Genomic DNA, 16,708 nt, shown 5'->3' with positions numbered 1-16,708 from the left:
TTTAAGACACTGGTTTCAGACTAATCATTTTTGTCACTTCAAGCCTTTTCAGATTGTAAGTTTTTTATTATTCACATGATGTAAATTTTCTCCCAGTGATGGTTTGCAGCTGGAAGGGCATCCGCTGAGTAAAGCATATGCTGGATAAGTTAGCGGTTCATTTCGCTGTGGAGACCTTTTATTAATAATGGGACTAAGCCAAAAAGAAATTGAATAAATGATGTAAATTTATGACAAAACCATACATTTAAAATTTAATTACATTTTTTAAAACTGTTTAAATGTTTTGCAATATGTAGATGGAAACAATTGTTAGAAAACCACCTGTTCATACTCCATCAGATACAACTCAATCGTAGGGTGACTAAATAAAGGCCACACCTATATAAAATTGATATGACAACCTTGCCTTAGTTTGCCAGTCAGAATGTTAAGGGGTATATAGCAAGAGATTCACTTTAAAACTTTCCTTTGATTAATGATAACAAATTTTTTTACCCTCCAATATGAATTATGAATGTTTTAGCAAGCAGACTCTGGAGTCTTTTGGCAGAAGCCTATGGTTAAACTCTTGAACTGAAGAGATTTCAATTGCTCACTCAAGTGACTTCATTACCATAACATTAAAGTTTATGTATATTCAATGAACACACTAAGACTGTTAATCCCACTGGGTACTTGACCTCTGATTGCTGCTATACCAGTTTAGATGAGTAAAGTACAAAAAGATAAATGCACATTTAAAGCCTAAAAATAATTTCTCTTACTATTTCACAACAGTGCATTACTTTTTATGTTTTTTTGTTTTTTACTTCAATGGCCTGTTTAAATAATTAAAGCTATAGGTAATATAGCTGTGCATTGGTCTGCGCCAACTTCATGTCTGGCGTACGTGTATGTCTTGTGTGTGTTTGTTTTATTTCCACTAGTGACTCCTAGAGGCAAATAATTTAAGTTGCACATTACAAACTATCGCACCAACAAAGTATCTTGGCATCTGTTTTTTTTCCGAAGGGAACTGGCAGACCGCTCGCGGTTAAGCCAGTCGTCTTTGAGCCATCCAATGCTAGCTGTATGGGATAAGAACATCCGCATGTCTAGCAGGTATATAAGGTTTCCCTACTATGCAGTTCACCAGCCAAACATTACAGCACAATTTGCAGCGATCGCTCATTTTCCCAATGTAATCTGAGTAATTGACTGCATGCATATTGCTATAAAGGCACCATCTGAAGACGAATTTGCATATGTGAATCAGAAACATTTCCATTCAATAAACGTGCAAATAATATGTGATGCCCAAATGCGATTGGGCAGCTGAAATGCCATTGGCTCTGCTTTGATAAGAGCGGAGGGGTGCAGCTATACCACCCTAACAAAGTGTTCCTCTAATGCATCTGTGTCTCCCTCAGACACGGATACTGCTTGAAATGTACAGTAATGTACAGATACTACAGTAAAATGTCGCCCACAATTGAGGCAAATCTCTCCTCAAAGGGTGAAAGTTCAGCATCCCCTGTTCCCTGCCTCTTCAGTTCACACTTTGACGGTGCGCTGCTGTTCTCCTCTTAACCTGCACCTTTACATCAGACCGTTCGTTTTTTAATTCACTCACAGTGTGATGTTCAGACCCCACTGACTTAACCGCGTCAGCTAAACTCTCCCACTCTATTTTTTTTCTTATTAATTCACAAGAACAAACTTGCAAATAAAACAGTTTTTCTCCAGTCTACCTCTGATAGGAACACCTCCAATTCACATTCTGTGCATTATTGCTTTTGCCATTGCCTTTTTGTTTGGTTTTGCCAAATTGGAGTCATTACCATATTCATACGGGGTAGGAGACAGGCAGGGGTTTTGCGCTCATGCACAAGCTCGTAGTTTCACAGTAATTCGGATGTACAAAGCGTATATGCGTGAGATTCTGCACATGCAGTCTTTCATACAACTGATTTTTTTTACTACGTACGCACATTTACAGCTTTGTCCATACGCAATGTTTTAGTATTAATTCAACGCAAGTCTTTGTACATGAGGCCCCTGGTGAACACAACAGAGATCCCCCATTAAGAGCAGCCTCCAGATGCTCTCAAAAACAATCCAGAAATAAGGTGGAGCGAAGCCAGATCAGGGGCATGGAAGGAAGGCCTGGTGGGTCAGACAACCCCAGTGGGTCAGGAGGCTCTGAGTCAGGAGGCACTGACGGGTCAGACAACCCTAGTGGGCCAGGAGGCACTGGAAGGTCAGACAACTTCAGTGGGTCAGGAGGCGCTGGCAAATCAGACAGCCCCGGTGGATCTGGCAGCGTCTGTGGCTCTGGAAGTGACATTGGTTCTTCCAGAGCATCTGGCTGCGTTTTTTTATTTTGTGAGCTGATAGACTGGAGGTGGCCATCTAGGGAGATGAAAAACTGGTGTTGGTTATATGCTGAGTTTAAGGTGGGCTTTAGGACCGTTGATGCATCAACCAGATGCTCCTCTGTAGCAATGTCAACCGGAGTGAGATCTGCAGCAGCTGAACTGGGCATATACCAATGAAAATTGTTTGAGAACATTGCAGTGATGTCCTTTACAAGCCCTGCTGCTCACAGGTCTTGCTGTGTACTGTTGTAAAAATGTTACTTCGACTACTTTGTTGGATTATCTGTATGCTACCGTTTGTCCCTGCTTAAAGCTTGCCTGCCTGACTAATCTTAATAATTGCATTTGGATCCGCACCTCTGTTGCCAACCCATCATTGTTACAGAAAGGCTACAGGTGTGTGTTGTATCTGTTGTCAATATTGTTGTCTGCATACTGTATCTGACATTAATCTAAAAATTTAATTTTAGGTCAAAATTTTTATTTCATGGTTAAAAATAAAATGAAATGAAAAATTTAAATGAAACAAAGAACTCAAACTGTCACCTGTGGCCTTCCGTTACTTAATTATATAATCGATTGAATATCTGATGGTCATATACTGTAGCCCACAACAGGTGCACTATCATATTTATTTATTTTTTTTATTTTGGGAGGAGTAAAATTTACATATGTGGTTTCAACAACCAGATGCTTTTGAACCTGTCCAGTTTCATCTGGAATGTGCCTCCAGAAGTGGTCTAAGCAATTGGATTTATATCCGTATCTGTAGTGCTTTGGTGGACCTGTCCTTTTCACAATCAGATAGAATCAGAATCAAAAGAGGAAGACATACAATAACACACAAGGGACTGCAGAAAAACTGGGCTTAAAAACAAACTGATAAACTGATAAAGGCCAAACTGATAAAACTAATGACAGTGGGAACCGAACAAGTGAATACTAGGTCAAGCTAAATAGTCCATAAATTTAACAGTGAAAGAAAGCTTCATTAAATATCTAGATGTGTAAACAGTTGTCACAAACAGGATGGTGTTAGTGATTTTTTCCTCCCCAGTTGCCATTATGTATAGTGGCTTAGTTGTGCACCTCACAAGAAAGTACTAAAGCAAACGTTCGAGGTTACAGAAGTAACCCTTCGTTCCCCGAGGAGGGGAACGGAAGTGCCATAGAGTGGATTGATTGAAATCCACGAAATGGGAGGATTCGGTTCAGAAGCCGCTTGTCTGAAAGAGTATTGAACGGGCCAATGAATGCAATGAATTGGCAGCGTAAGCTTGCACAGGTGTACTTCATTGCCAATTATCCCAGCATATAAGCACACCTGGAGCGAGCAGACGCCATCCTTTTAAGCTGAAGAGACTTTCAAACAGCTAAGGGACAGTCATTATGGCGACGGAGTATGGCACTTCCGTTCCCCTCCTCGGGGAACGAAGGGTTACTTCTGTAACCTCGAACGTTCCCCTTCGGTTGGGGAACTTCAGTGCCATAGAGTGGATTGATTGAAATCCACGAAATGGGAGAAGTATGGAAAGCGCCATAATGACTGCACCTTACCAACGCCCCCTAATGAGGGGATAGTCAAGCAAGCGTGACGCACCCACATCATGGGAGGCGCGGTCCTCCAACGTGTCCCTGGCCCTAATTTATCCTACTTCAACAGAAGTTTTACGGATTTAGATATATTTTTTGGGAAGTCGTGAGCATCTAGATAATTCTAGGAAATACGACAGTACGTTGGGAAGCGTGCAATCCCGATAGGGAGGACGCTGCGGAGGCCATCCGTTACCCAAGGGGGGGATAGATGGCAGAATTTACATATGGACTAGCCCTAAAAAAGGGGCAGTATGCATAGCAAAAGAGTGGTTAGCGGAGAGGGAAGACACGGGTCCGCCCAGGGGGCGGGGGACTTAACCGTGGCGAAATAAGCATATGGGATCGCCTAGTGGGGATCACGCATAGCAGGCACCTATACCCAAAACGCGGGCTGACCAGCGGGCAGACCTACAACGTAGTGGGCCAGCAAGTGACTCCTCCGCTGAGTCAGTGCTGGGGGCCACGGAGGAATCTGCAGGGCTTACCTGACGGGGAACTTTACTGACAGATAAAAAGGCGCACGTACCTCCGTGTTAGGGAGAATGGCGCAGCAAGCGTGTTTCAACACCCTACCGAATTGTTTCCTCAATCACCAAGGGTTACTTAGTACCCTTGAGGAAACCGGCTCCACTCGCAGATTGTAAAACCTTGCAAATGTGTTGGGTGTCACCCAGCCCGCAGCTCTACAGATGTCTGTTAAAGGGGCGCCGCGTATGCGCGCTCGAGAGGATGCGAAGCTCCGAGTGGAGTGCGCACGCGCTCTTGGGGGACGCGGCTCATCTCGGCTATGATAGTGAAAGAAAGGCATCCACAATCTAGTGGGAACTTATTTCGGTACGGCACTTCCCTGCTGCCGACCGCTATAACAGACGAAGAGCTGCTCAGATGATCTAAACTCTGAGTGCGGTCTGGATAATACGCAAAACGCGAACTGGACAATAAAGAAGGGCTGGGTCTGCCTCCTCCGAGGGCAGCGCTTGCAGGCTCACTACCTCGTATTAAAACGGAGTGGTAGGAACCTTGGGCACATATCGCAGGCGGGGTCTCAGGACGTGAGAGAAAGCCAGCCCAATTACAGGCACGAGTCACTGACCGAAAAATGCCTCCGGGTCCCCGACCCTCTAATCGATATCAACGCGACCAGCAGAGCTGTCTTCAGGGACAAAAAGATACTGAGTCGAGGATCGAAGGAATCTGACGCGGCTTGTGTAGCGAGGGCGAGATCCTAAGAGGGCATGAGAGGGGGCGGGGTGGATTAATTCGCTTAGCGCCCCTGAGGAACCGGATGATGAGGTTATGCGTTCCCACGGTGCTGCCAGCCACCGCGTTATGAGAGCGGAGATGGCAGCCACGTAACCTTGAGTGTGGAGGGCGACAGCCTGCTCTCCAGCTTCTCTCGGCGTAAAGAAAGCACAACGCTGATCTGGCAAATTACGGGGGTCTTCTCTGCGAGAGACACACCATTCAGTGAATAGACTCCACTTCAGGGCATAGGCGCGCTCGGGGAGGGGGCTCTAGCCCGAGTGACGGTATTAGCCACCGCAATCGGAGGTTACCTAAGTCTTCCTCGCGTCTAATGACCTCCAAAGATCAGCGAGGGTGCCAGATGGTGCCCTGTCCCTGAGAGAGTAGGTGCTCTCTCGAAGGGACTGCCAGGGGAGGGCTATCGCGAGGGAGAGCTCAGACATCCAGGTCCGGTTGAGCCAGAGGGGCGCAACCAGCAACCTGTTCCTCGTCCTCCCTGACCTTGCACAGTAACTGCACGAGCAGGCTCACTGGGGGAAACGCGTATTTGCGCATGCCCCGAGGCCAGCTGTAAGCCAGTGCATCCGTGCCGAGAGCACTCGGTCAGGGAAAGAACAACTGGCAATGAGCGATCTCAACAGATCGATCTGGGCTTCCCCGAATCGCGCCCATATCAGCTGAACAGACTCGGGGTGGAGTCTCCATTCTCCAGGACGTAAGGCTGCCGTGAGAGCGCATCGGCTGCACGGTTGAGCTTGCCTGAATATGAATGGCGTGCAGCGATTTCAGCCGCGGATGACTCCAGAGGAGCAGACGGCGGGCGAGCTGAGACATGCGGCGAGAGCGCATACCCCCCATACGGCTGATATACGCCACCGCCGCCGTACTGTCCGTCCTGACCAGCACATGTTGCCGCTCCAGCACCGGAAAAAAACAGTGGAGAGCGAGGAACACTGCCAACAGCTCCAGGCGATATGCCAATGCAACTGGGTACCTTTCCACAGGTCCGCAGCCGCATGCCCGCAACGCACAGCCCCCCAGCCCGTGTTGGAAGCGTCTGCTGAAACGACAACAAGACTGGACGCCTGTTCTAGAGACACCCAGGCCTGTAGGAACGAGGGGTCGCTCCAAGGGCTGAGGGCGCGGCGACACAGCGCAGTAACAGAGACTCGTTGTGCGCGCGCGTGCCATGCGCGTCTGGGGACTCGATCGTGAAGCCAGTGCTGAAGTGGTCTCATATAGAATAATCCGAGCGGCATGAAGCGGCTGCGGATGCCATATGCCCCAGGAGCCTCTGAAATAGTTTCAGTGGGACCACTATTTTACTGTCGAGCTCTCTCAGACAGTACAGCATCAGCTGAGCGCGCTCTCCGGAGAGGCGCGCTGCCACGGTGACCGAGTCCAGCTCCAGCCCGAGAGAAGAGATCCTTTGCACGGGGGCGAGTTTGCTCTTTTCTCGGTTGACCTGAAACCCCCACAGGTGGAAGTGCCAAAGCACTTTGTCTCTGTGCATAATCAATTGCTCCGAGAGAGGGCAAAAATCAACCAGTCGTAAAGAAATCGAGTATGCAGATGCCCGCGAGCCAAAGGGGCGCTGAGGCACCCTCCGCGGGCTTGGTGAGGACCCGCGGAGACAGAGAGAGCCCGAAGGGGAGGGCTTTGTATTGCCAAGCTCGACCTTCAAACGCAAACCGCAGAAACTGACGGTGGTGAGGAAGAGTGGAGACATGGAAATACGCGTCCATCAGGTCTAATGCTGCAGACCAACCCAGAGGACGAACGCACCGGAGGATGCGCTTCTGCGTGAGCATTCTGAACGGCAGCTTGTGCAGGCAGCGGGTCAAAACGCGCAGATCTAGGATTGGCCGTGACCCACCGCTCTTTTTGGGCACGATGAAGTGTGGGCTGTAAAACCCGCTCTCCATCTCGGCTGGAGGGAGCGGCTCGATTGCATCCTTCGCCAGGAGGACAGCAATCTCCTCTCGCAAGACAGGGGCGGACAGGGGGCTGACCCTGGTGAATACACACCCGCGACTTGGGGGGCCGTTTCGCGAACTGAATCGCATAGCCGAGTCTGATTGTGCGTATGAGCCACCGCGAAGAGCTGGCCCGCGCTAACCAGGCAGGCAGAGCTCTCGCTAATGGACTCATCGCTACAATCGCTGACGTACCAGCAGTGGGGCAGCGCGGAGTGGGTGTGCTGATCCGGGAAGCGCGCGGGTCCCACGGAAAAGCTGGAGGTGAGATATTTGCTCTCACTCCGCACCCGAGCTCCGGAGGGGAGGCTCGAGGGGTGGGAGAAAGGAGACTGTCCTCCCAGCGCTCGTGAGCCACTGGCGAAACGCACCGAATCTGCAAGCTAGAAAGCATAGCGTCCCAGATTGGCAGATTTCGGGCTGTCACGTCCGGGGAAGTGAAAAGTGCCCTTTCATAATATTTTCATGGCAGTAAAAAGTGCCGTTGGAAATGGTGCCCCGCCCTCCAGCGGGGAAAGAGCAAGTTCCCTCTTCTCCAGATGGCCTGTCCCAGGGACGCTTCGTGGTCCGTTGCCAGACTTAGCGGCGTTCTGGGCAGGGGGGCTGCCTGCTTCTGAGGTGCCCGACGCGCTCGATTCGCTAGAGGCGTGTGCGGGGGCGGAGCAGCTCTCGTAGGCGGGCACCTTCGGCGAGGAGCAGGTATGAATGGCACGGCGGGCGGAGCGGGCTACGGACCGCCGATAAGACATCACCCATCAACTGCTCTCTCACCGCCTTGAATTCCTGGGTGAATTCACAGACGGTGTCGCCGAACATGGCTTGGGATATGGGGAAAGTCAAGAAAGCGGACTTTGTCGACTTCGCGCATATCAGCCAGGATCACTAATCCTGGATCACTAATGTGGACATCGTCCTCCCCAACGCACACGCAGCGGACTCAGTAGTCCGAAGAGCTAAGTCGGCGGCGGTGCGAAGCTCGTAAGCCTGGCCAGCGTCAGGCAAGGGAGAAACCCAGCTCGGCCAGCGCCTGCGCTAGGTAGCGCTGGTAGGTGCCTATCGCATGCAAGGCGGAAGCAGCCTGGCCCGAGGACAGGAAACCACCGCATCCAGAAACGCACAGTCGGAGCGCCGTCCTGAAAAGGACGTGCTGCACGACTGTGTTGCTCTTTCTGTGAAGTTTGCAACTTTATACGCACCGCTCTGGAGGACTGGACCCAAAGAACGCCAGGCAAGGGAGAAACCCAGCTCGACCGTCTGCCACTGTGTGTACACACTCTGGACCGGGAGAATGCTCTTGTGGGGAGTCAACGGATCGTTCCAGAACCAAACAAGTCACAGACCATGTTATCCTTAAAAGATTGGTTGGTGCCTACATGTCTGAACTTTGATTTAATTTTCAAAGCAATCCACAGGCACCCAGCAAAAGGCAATCCACAGGATGACTAGCCAGTCAACATCACAGTTGCGTGTTAATTAACTTTACACCTTAAAACAATAAAAGGTCTACAATCAAAAACCCACTAAACCGGTTTTTGAGAAGTACCTTTTGGTTCGCGTGCCCTTTGTCGTCTACAAGGAATACACATTCTCAGGCAGACACAGAAGCGATCAGAAACGCTTCCAAAGTTTAATGGACATTTAAGTAAAACAGTTTATTTGAGTAATGTACGTTTGCTTTATGTTTCTGTAGGTTTTTGTGTGTACATGTTCCATGTGTTTAACAAAACTGTTATGGATAGTTATTGAGTAATAGCCCTCAGTGACAAATGTAATCTACAAAATGTTTGTGAAGTACTTCATGTTTGGTATCGATTGAAAGCTAGGAACATTTCAAATGCATTGGTTTATATAAAGAAACCATACTATGAAAAGTGTAGATGTTATAAGACTTTATTTTAACCACTATGCTATCAAAGCAGCACCCACACCAGGTGTCAACCCGGCCTCCTAGAGGGCGGAATTGGGGTGTGACTCCACCCCGCACCTTATTTGATTGGACAAGTATTGTGTAGACCCAGCCTCTACCAAAGCCTATAAAACTTTGAACAAAGGAATTTCATCGTCGTCTTTTGCCGGTCATCTTTGCCAGTCGTCACTGCCGTCGCTGCCCGGACGTCGCTCTTCTCGTGCTGTGGCCGTTACATCGCCTCGCCGGAAGCCTCGTTACATCACGGAGCAGACCGCGACCTTCACTTGCTGCCGGCTCGACCCCCGATCTGCTTGTGCAACCGCTTTAACAACAAGCCATCGGGTCAACACATCCAAACTCTGAAACTCATCATAACTACAGGAACCCAGGAAGGACTTCGAACGCCGCCTTGTCCAACATCTGTATCCCTAGCAACCGACTAAGGAAACCCCTCTTCACCGACAAGGGAATTCCATCACGTCACTGAAGTTGCTACGCTGACCAATCAGCTTCGTCGGGATTTCCCTTTGGACCAGTCGAGGAAACCAAAATTACATCAGAATGCAAGTAGCACAAACAAGGTTTCTATCCATTGCTGAATCTGGTGTGAATTATGTTTAAGTAGTAAATAATAGCAAAATTCTCTGCTTATGCTAAGAACTTAGCAAAGGCTAGAAGTTAAATCCACTCAGTCAAAACTCTCCTCAAACTGCGTGTGCGTGTGTGTATGTATGTGCATTTGTTTGTTTTTCGTAGATTAGTACTTTGTGTTATAGAGTAGCAATAAACTTTTGTTTCGTTTTAAGATTCGTGTTTGGTGTGTTGTGTGCTTTATAAGTTAATGCCTCAGCTTCAGATACTGCTACCTTGCTTATTAAATAATTAGATACTGTTTTAATATTGTTATTGTTGGCCACGTAATAATATAATACAGGATTGCTTTACACTAAACGTTCTATTTGCTGGACAAATACTTAAGTTAAGTGTAAGCTTTAAATAATTCTATGTGAATCATGTTCGAATCTTTGATTCGAATCCCCAAAGTTTAAACATGATTTAAACCAAAGAGCTGATTCTTACACTCTCGTTCGCTCAGAATCGCTGGTCACAGCAGGAGGAACCCTCATCGACTCGATCAGAAAGTCTCTGAAGCGAAAAGGATGGCGTCTGCTCGCTCCAGGTGTGCTTATATGCTGGGATAATTGGCAATGAAGTACACCTGTGCAAGCTTACGCTGCCAATTCATTGCATTCATTGGCCCGTTCAATACTCTTTCAGACAAGCGGCTTCTGAACTTGGATTTCAATCAATCCACTCTATGGCACTGAAGTTCCCCAACCGAAAGGGAACGTAAGTTTACAACACAACTCGCTGAACCAACTTAATACTAATGCTTAAAAAAAAAAACACTTTAAAATATCTAATCCGAAATTTTTTCCTGAGCATAAAAGCAGTGTTTAGAAAAATTATACAGATAAAGGTGATGTGAACAGCCCTTCGATTTAACTACAGACTAATTAAAAGGTTGTCTTCATTTTGCTATACCTCTTTTCTCCCTGTTTCAATCAACAGCAATCTTGGTTTTATTCATTTTAAATTTAACAGATTTAGCAATGTGGTTTGGGAGAGTCATGTGAGCAGAAGGGTCCTTTCGTACCACTCATGCCCATCTCTATCTCTCCAACTCACCCCTCCTCTGCGTCTGTAGTGTTGCCATGGCAATTTCATGGCGCGATTAGGGTAACATGCTGATGTGAAAAGCAGGACCTATGTTAATGCCACTCAGGCTGTTGTTTGGTAAGATAAAGTGAGAGTGGGTGTGTTTGTGTGGAATTTTTGGGATATGTAGCCAGTTGTTAGGAAGCTCACAGCAAAATAGGTATGAAAATGAGCCCCATGTGGCTGAACTGGCATTGACAACAGACAGAATGAAGTTTTCTCTCTGTGTGCACCAACCATCTGTTGCCATATCAGATTTTTACATTTTCAGTTTTATCCTGTACGTTTCAATTATGCTAACTTGTTCACCACAAAACAGCCAAGAATTCACATTCTTTTCTTACATTTACTGTTAATTTTACTTGATATATTATCATTTTGTTGTTTCTCGATATTGCAAATGACTCAGGGACGATTATTCTATCAACTGGGAAGGATACTCTCAACGTAGACTTATGGTTTTAGTGCGTGCTGATACATATGTGTCTAATACACTACAACTGTTTGTGCTTATTTTCCTGCGTACTTTAAGAAAACTCTTACTGATAGGTCAGATGGCCCCATCTGTTATATATTATATACTGTATTATATACTGTTGCAGTGACTGACAGTGATTTGTTACATTAAAATATGTTTTGCTCAAGAGGAAGAGAATGTTATCTTACTATTAAGATATTCAAATATAATATGTGTCATTACATTTTTATTAGTTTTTGTAAGTCAAATAGTAAGTCAAAGCGACTTACAATCGAGGAGGCATTTAGCAAGACGTAATACACAAGAAGTTCTGGTTATAGAAGGCAACTTGTTTGTGCTCAGGGAATTTTGTGGTAGAGTAAGAGTTTTTTTTTTTTTTAAAGAGAGAGAGAAAGGGAGAAAGTGTTTGTACATGTGGTTTGTCAAGCCCTCTCACATGTGTAATACACACTTACAAATGCACAGTGTTTGTGTTGATTAATGTGTTAGTGAAATGATTGAGTTTGTTTTCTACAGGTGGATTGTTAAGCCCACCACACTTAGAGTTTATAGTATTTTGAGCTGGTGTGTGCTGTGTGGTAGGGATGCAATGCTTCTCAGTAAAAAAAAGGTATCGTCACGTTGTTCACCCAAGGTTCGGTGCGCCCTATGGTCTGCAGGTCAGAAAATGCATTATTAATGTTGGTTTGTTAATAAAAACAACTGCAACAAAGCAGTTCCGCCTTTGTATGCTTCTGATTACCCTTCTCATCCATTGCAAGTTCGAAAACACACGTTCTGTCCAATCACCTTTTAGTGAGTAAATCTGTTGTTGACATCACATTTCCCTACATTTCTGTGTGTTTCAGCATGGCAAGTGTAGGAGATAAAGTGCAGGTCAGGCCAATTGACAGCGCATTGCTGTCAGTACTCCAACAAAGACTCAATATAACTTCCGACAGACACAAAAACATAACGAATGCTGTTTTTTGTTGGTGTTGCAAAGATAGCCTTGATCAGTGGCCACTAACAGGTGGATTGAGGTCCTTATCAAGATCCAGAAGCATCTCATACGGACAAGGACATGCAGCAGGTCTGTTACTTCAGTCATACTCCTTCTGGGTGTTCTTCCGCACCCTGTCGCTCCTGCTATTCACCCTGTTTACCTGCTGTCTGCTAAGAAAGTTTTTTTTTTTCTCTATTGACTGCTCCCACTGAATTTGGAATAAAGAGCCGAATGCTGTCTCTTTGTTTAAGTTTCATTTACTACAATGGTACTAAGTGAAACGGAGCTCTCTGAAATCATATTAAATCATATCTCTCTGGTACCTTGATGCCAAACAACCCCCTCAATGTCCTCACAAGTATAGCAATACCAGTAAATGTTGACCTTGTGGGGACATTTTTGGTGTAATAGTACACAGAACTCACAGTTTAGTACCCATGCTTGCTTTTTTCTGTTTTTTTTTTTTTTTTTTTGAAAAGTCAGAAGTATTTTGTCACAATTTCCTACAAAACTAAAAAGCTTCTTGTGGTACAAAAGTATAAAACAAGTTATATTAAAAAAAAATGTTATAATTTGGAGACTTAATTGTGTATGAAACTTTGAAAGGCTAAGCTCAAATTTTAAAATACCATGAATCAAATGTTAAAATAACAGTTAAATGTTAAAAATAAGAATCCGCGCCAACACAGGGAGATGAACCCACGTTAAAATAAATGTTAAAATAATTTCACCCAGGGAGAACATGCAAATTCCACACAGAAATGCCAACTGGACCTGCTGGGACTCGAACCAGCGACCTTCTTGCTGTGAGGCAACAGTGCTAACCACTGAGCCACCCACCGTTCCATCCTCATGCTATGCATTCAATGATACTTTACAAGGTATTACATTTTGTTTATTTTCGATTATGTAATTTATAGTTGCATGCTTATGTTTGCGGAATTTAATCTGCATATACTGGGATGCTGTGTAGGTTATGAAATCAATAAAATCCTGTTGGGTTTGACATCACTGTTTTGTTTATTGCAGTAACCAAGGCAACACTGTTCAATCACCATCTTTATTTGTTAGGTAAATACTGTTTTAGTTTAGGTTCAGGTAATTTTTCATTATTTTAAATTAGCATGTGATAAATTCAGTTGTCACATACTGTTTTTTTCTGTTTTCTAACATCCTGAAATATAGTATTGGGGAATCGCAGTCGGTCATGAAAAACGAAGATCAGCGTCATTATAGATGACTGTATTGAGTTGTATAAAATGGGATTCTAATGTTTTATCAATTCGTTTAAAGGTCAGAGAGTTTTCTAAAGCCCCATATAAAGTGTTTTTTTTCTACTTATTGTTTTATGTTCCTCTGAACCTTTCATAGCGGTAGTCAGGTAAATTATTGTCTTCTGCTTTATTCCTACCCTTTTGAATTATATTGCATTGAAAATGAATTATCACAAGTGACCCTTTAGTTGTACTTACGTATTAAATATGTATTTGGTACATTTTTTTGTTGTTGTCATGTAGTGTAGTTATCATGTAGTGACTGGAACTGAAGAATATTTTGCTGTATTTGACTGTACAGTGAGTCTATTGTAGATGGGTATTTATCACAGTGGAGGAGAAAGTGTTCCAAGAGGAAAAAGTCTCGACTGCTCCTGATCTACATTTAATAAAGATTCTCTCTTATGTTGTTAACCATGTCTTTTTATGCCGACCTCTGTCTATAGCCAGCTGGTGATCTGTTTTTAGTCAGTAAAGTCTCTGTCTGTCTCTCTCTCTTTCTCTCTCTCTCTCTCTTTCTTTCTCTATTTCTGCCTTTCTCTTGGCCTCTCTCGATTATCTGTCATGTTCTTTCTGCTTTTTCTTCAATTTTGTCCAATCCAGCGTCTCGTACTGAGGACAGGTGCATTTCGGCCACTTAACGCAGTTTGTTGGTGTGATACTACCACAGCCGACCTCAGTTTGGCCCATTACGGTTTAACTTTGTGAATTTCTTCATAGTTTGCAGTGATTCTGTCACATACTGCTGCTATTTCGTATGATTCAGGTAACATGGATTCAAAGATTCTAGCACAGGATGGAGCAACTCAATACTCGAGTTCATGTGCGCTTCTCTTTCAGCTCACAAATACTTTTTTTAATTGAACATGTTCTTGCTCTGCAGCATATAGGCGGACTGCCTGTAACAGTGCTCTTTTTGTGCACAGTGCTTTGTACGCCGGCAGCAGTTCAAAGACAAAGTGTCCTGGTTATGAGGGATCCAAAGGGATTTTCTGAGCTCTTTTCCTCTGCCCACCCTCAAGATGTAAAGATCTTGGAGGGTGGGCAGAGGGGTATTAATCTCCTCTGCAGTCCTGACTGTCCAGTGTAGTGTACTGATATCTAGTTTGGTGGCTGAACCAAACCAAACTGTTTTAGAAGAGCACAGAACAGACTCAATGATGGTGGTGTAGAACTGTTTCAGCAGTTACTGTGGCAGGTTGAACTTTCTAAGCTTGACAGAGAAGCCTGTAGAGGTGCAGTCATTTATATACAGGGAGTATTTTATTTAAAAATATATATTTTAAAAAATTATTGTGCTATCATCATTACCATAAATCAACAACACAAGCCTAAATTAAGACTTTCAAAGTTTTAAAAATTAAAACACAAAAGATTGAAATCAGAATATATGCACTCATGTTCCTTCATGTTGTTCAAACACAAATCTGTTGTGTGAAACCTAGGATTTTTTAGTGTGTCCTTGTGAATAACTGTAAATGTATTTTATGCTGGTATTTGTGTGTTACAATGGTTTTTTACAGTGTAACCTGGAAAACAATAGCCATGACCACAGAACCATGACATGAACCAAGCTGACAGTTTTGTAAAAAAAATCCCCCTCCTAGTATACTGTATCGTATAATAATAGATGCTACTTTTTTGATTGTCTTACAACTTGGGTTTTTGTAACACATTTTGTGTCATCACTTTATTTTGTGTGTAGTTTTTGTTGTCACTTTAGAGTATAAATAAGACAGGCTTAAGCTATGAGGTGAAACCTCTGTATGTGCAGACCATTGACATGTGACTATTGAATACCTTGTGTAGAGCAATGAAGACAGTCTTGTAATGTTTTAGAGGCCATGTTATCTTTTTTAGATCAAAAATGAATTGCCCAATTGTTTTTTTTTCTTTGTTCACAAAGCTCAACACCTTAAATGAAGGTTTAATTCTCAGTAAATACAGTACTTTGTGTGAATGACCTATAAGCAGCTTACAGCTTTGCCTATGGTTCCAAATAAATGCATGAATTTTAATCTAGGGTTAATATGAGAGACTAATCTTAGAATAAAATGGTCAAAGTCTATAGAAAAACTCTAATAAGGCTAGGGTTTTCGAAGGTATGTGAAAATTGGTGAGACTGGAAGAAGTAAACGGAATTAAAAGCTGCAGGACTAACTACCAATAAGGTGCACAGTAGGGGCCGCTCACACAAAATGCATTTTTCCTTTCCCATGTGCTACTTTGCTATTGTTTTGTGTGACTGTTACACTCATGTCTTGCATGTTTTGAAGCATTGCACATGTAAACTCCATGTTTCTAAGATCCCATGTAATGTTAATCCTCATGACAGAGTTTCAAGACAAAAACCACTGCTGAGCAAAAAGAACCTAAAGGCTTATCTCAGTTTTTCCAGAACATCTTGATGTTCCCCAAAACGTTTGGGAAAATACTCACGTCAAGACAAAACTTTTTGGAAGATGTGTCCCATTATGTGTGGCATTGTGTTGAGTGTGATGTGCTGGGGCTGTTATGCTGCTTTATGACCTGTAAGGGTTGCTGTGATAAATGTATACATGAATTCTGTGCACCAAAATATCCTGAAAAAGAATGCCCGTTCACATGTCAGTGACCTCAGGCTGAAGCAAACTTGGGTACTGCAGCAGGACAATGATCCAAAAAACATCAGCATGTACACTTATGAATAACTTTTTGGATTAGTCTAATCAAATTTCTCAGTGCATCATCAGGAGGCACATGGTTTATTTTTTTATAATTCAAAGTAACAATAACCATTGACTTGAAGAAGCACTGCAAGAAAATGTGTGAAAATGTGCACATCATTTAAATCACTTAAATTAGAATTACTACAAGCATTTAGATTTTCTGTCATAACAAATATAGAGAGTTGTTTATGCTGCTTGACTGTAGACCCAGTGAATGCCTGTTCACTGCGTGAGTCTCAGTGGCTGTAGGGAATGTTGAGGGAATGTGATCATGACAAATGCATGACTTTGCTTGTGAAATGTTTATTTATATAGTTAATGACCGACACATAGTTGTTAATGGCAGAGTGCAAGCATAAATGTGTAACATAATAACTTAACTACATAATTATGAATAGCCTACTGTAGTTGTATTTTGATGTCGACACTGTCCTGTGCATTGAAGACCAATTGATTTC

At 44.0% G+C, this 16,708-nt stretch overlaps 1 protein-coding gene across 13 annotated transcripts in view; it reads left to right on the top strand.

Annotated features, from left to right (window-relative positions):
- Nucleotides 1–16,708, top strand: part of m1ap (meiosis 1 associated protein) — a 67,941-nt gene that overhangs the window by 29,618 nt on the left and 21,615 nt on the right.

The sequence above is a fragment of the Danio rerio genome, chromosome 7, assembly GCF_052040795.2.
Source record: "Danio rerio strain M-AB ecotype USA chromosome 7, GRCz13ab, whole genome shotgun sequence".
Lineage (NCBI taxonomy): Eukaryota > Metazoa > Chordata > Actinopteri > Cypriniformes > Danionidae > Danio > Danio rerio.
The sequence above is the reverse complement of the archived record's forward strand: the minus strand, read 5'-3'. Positions and strand labels throughout refer to the sequence as shown.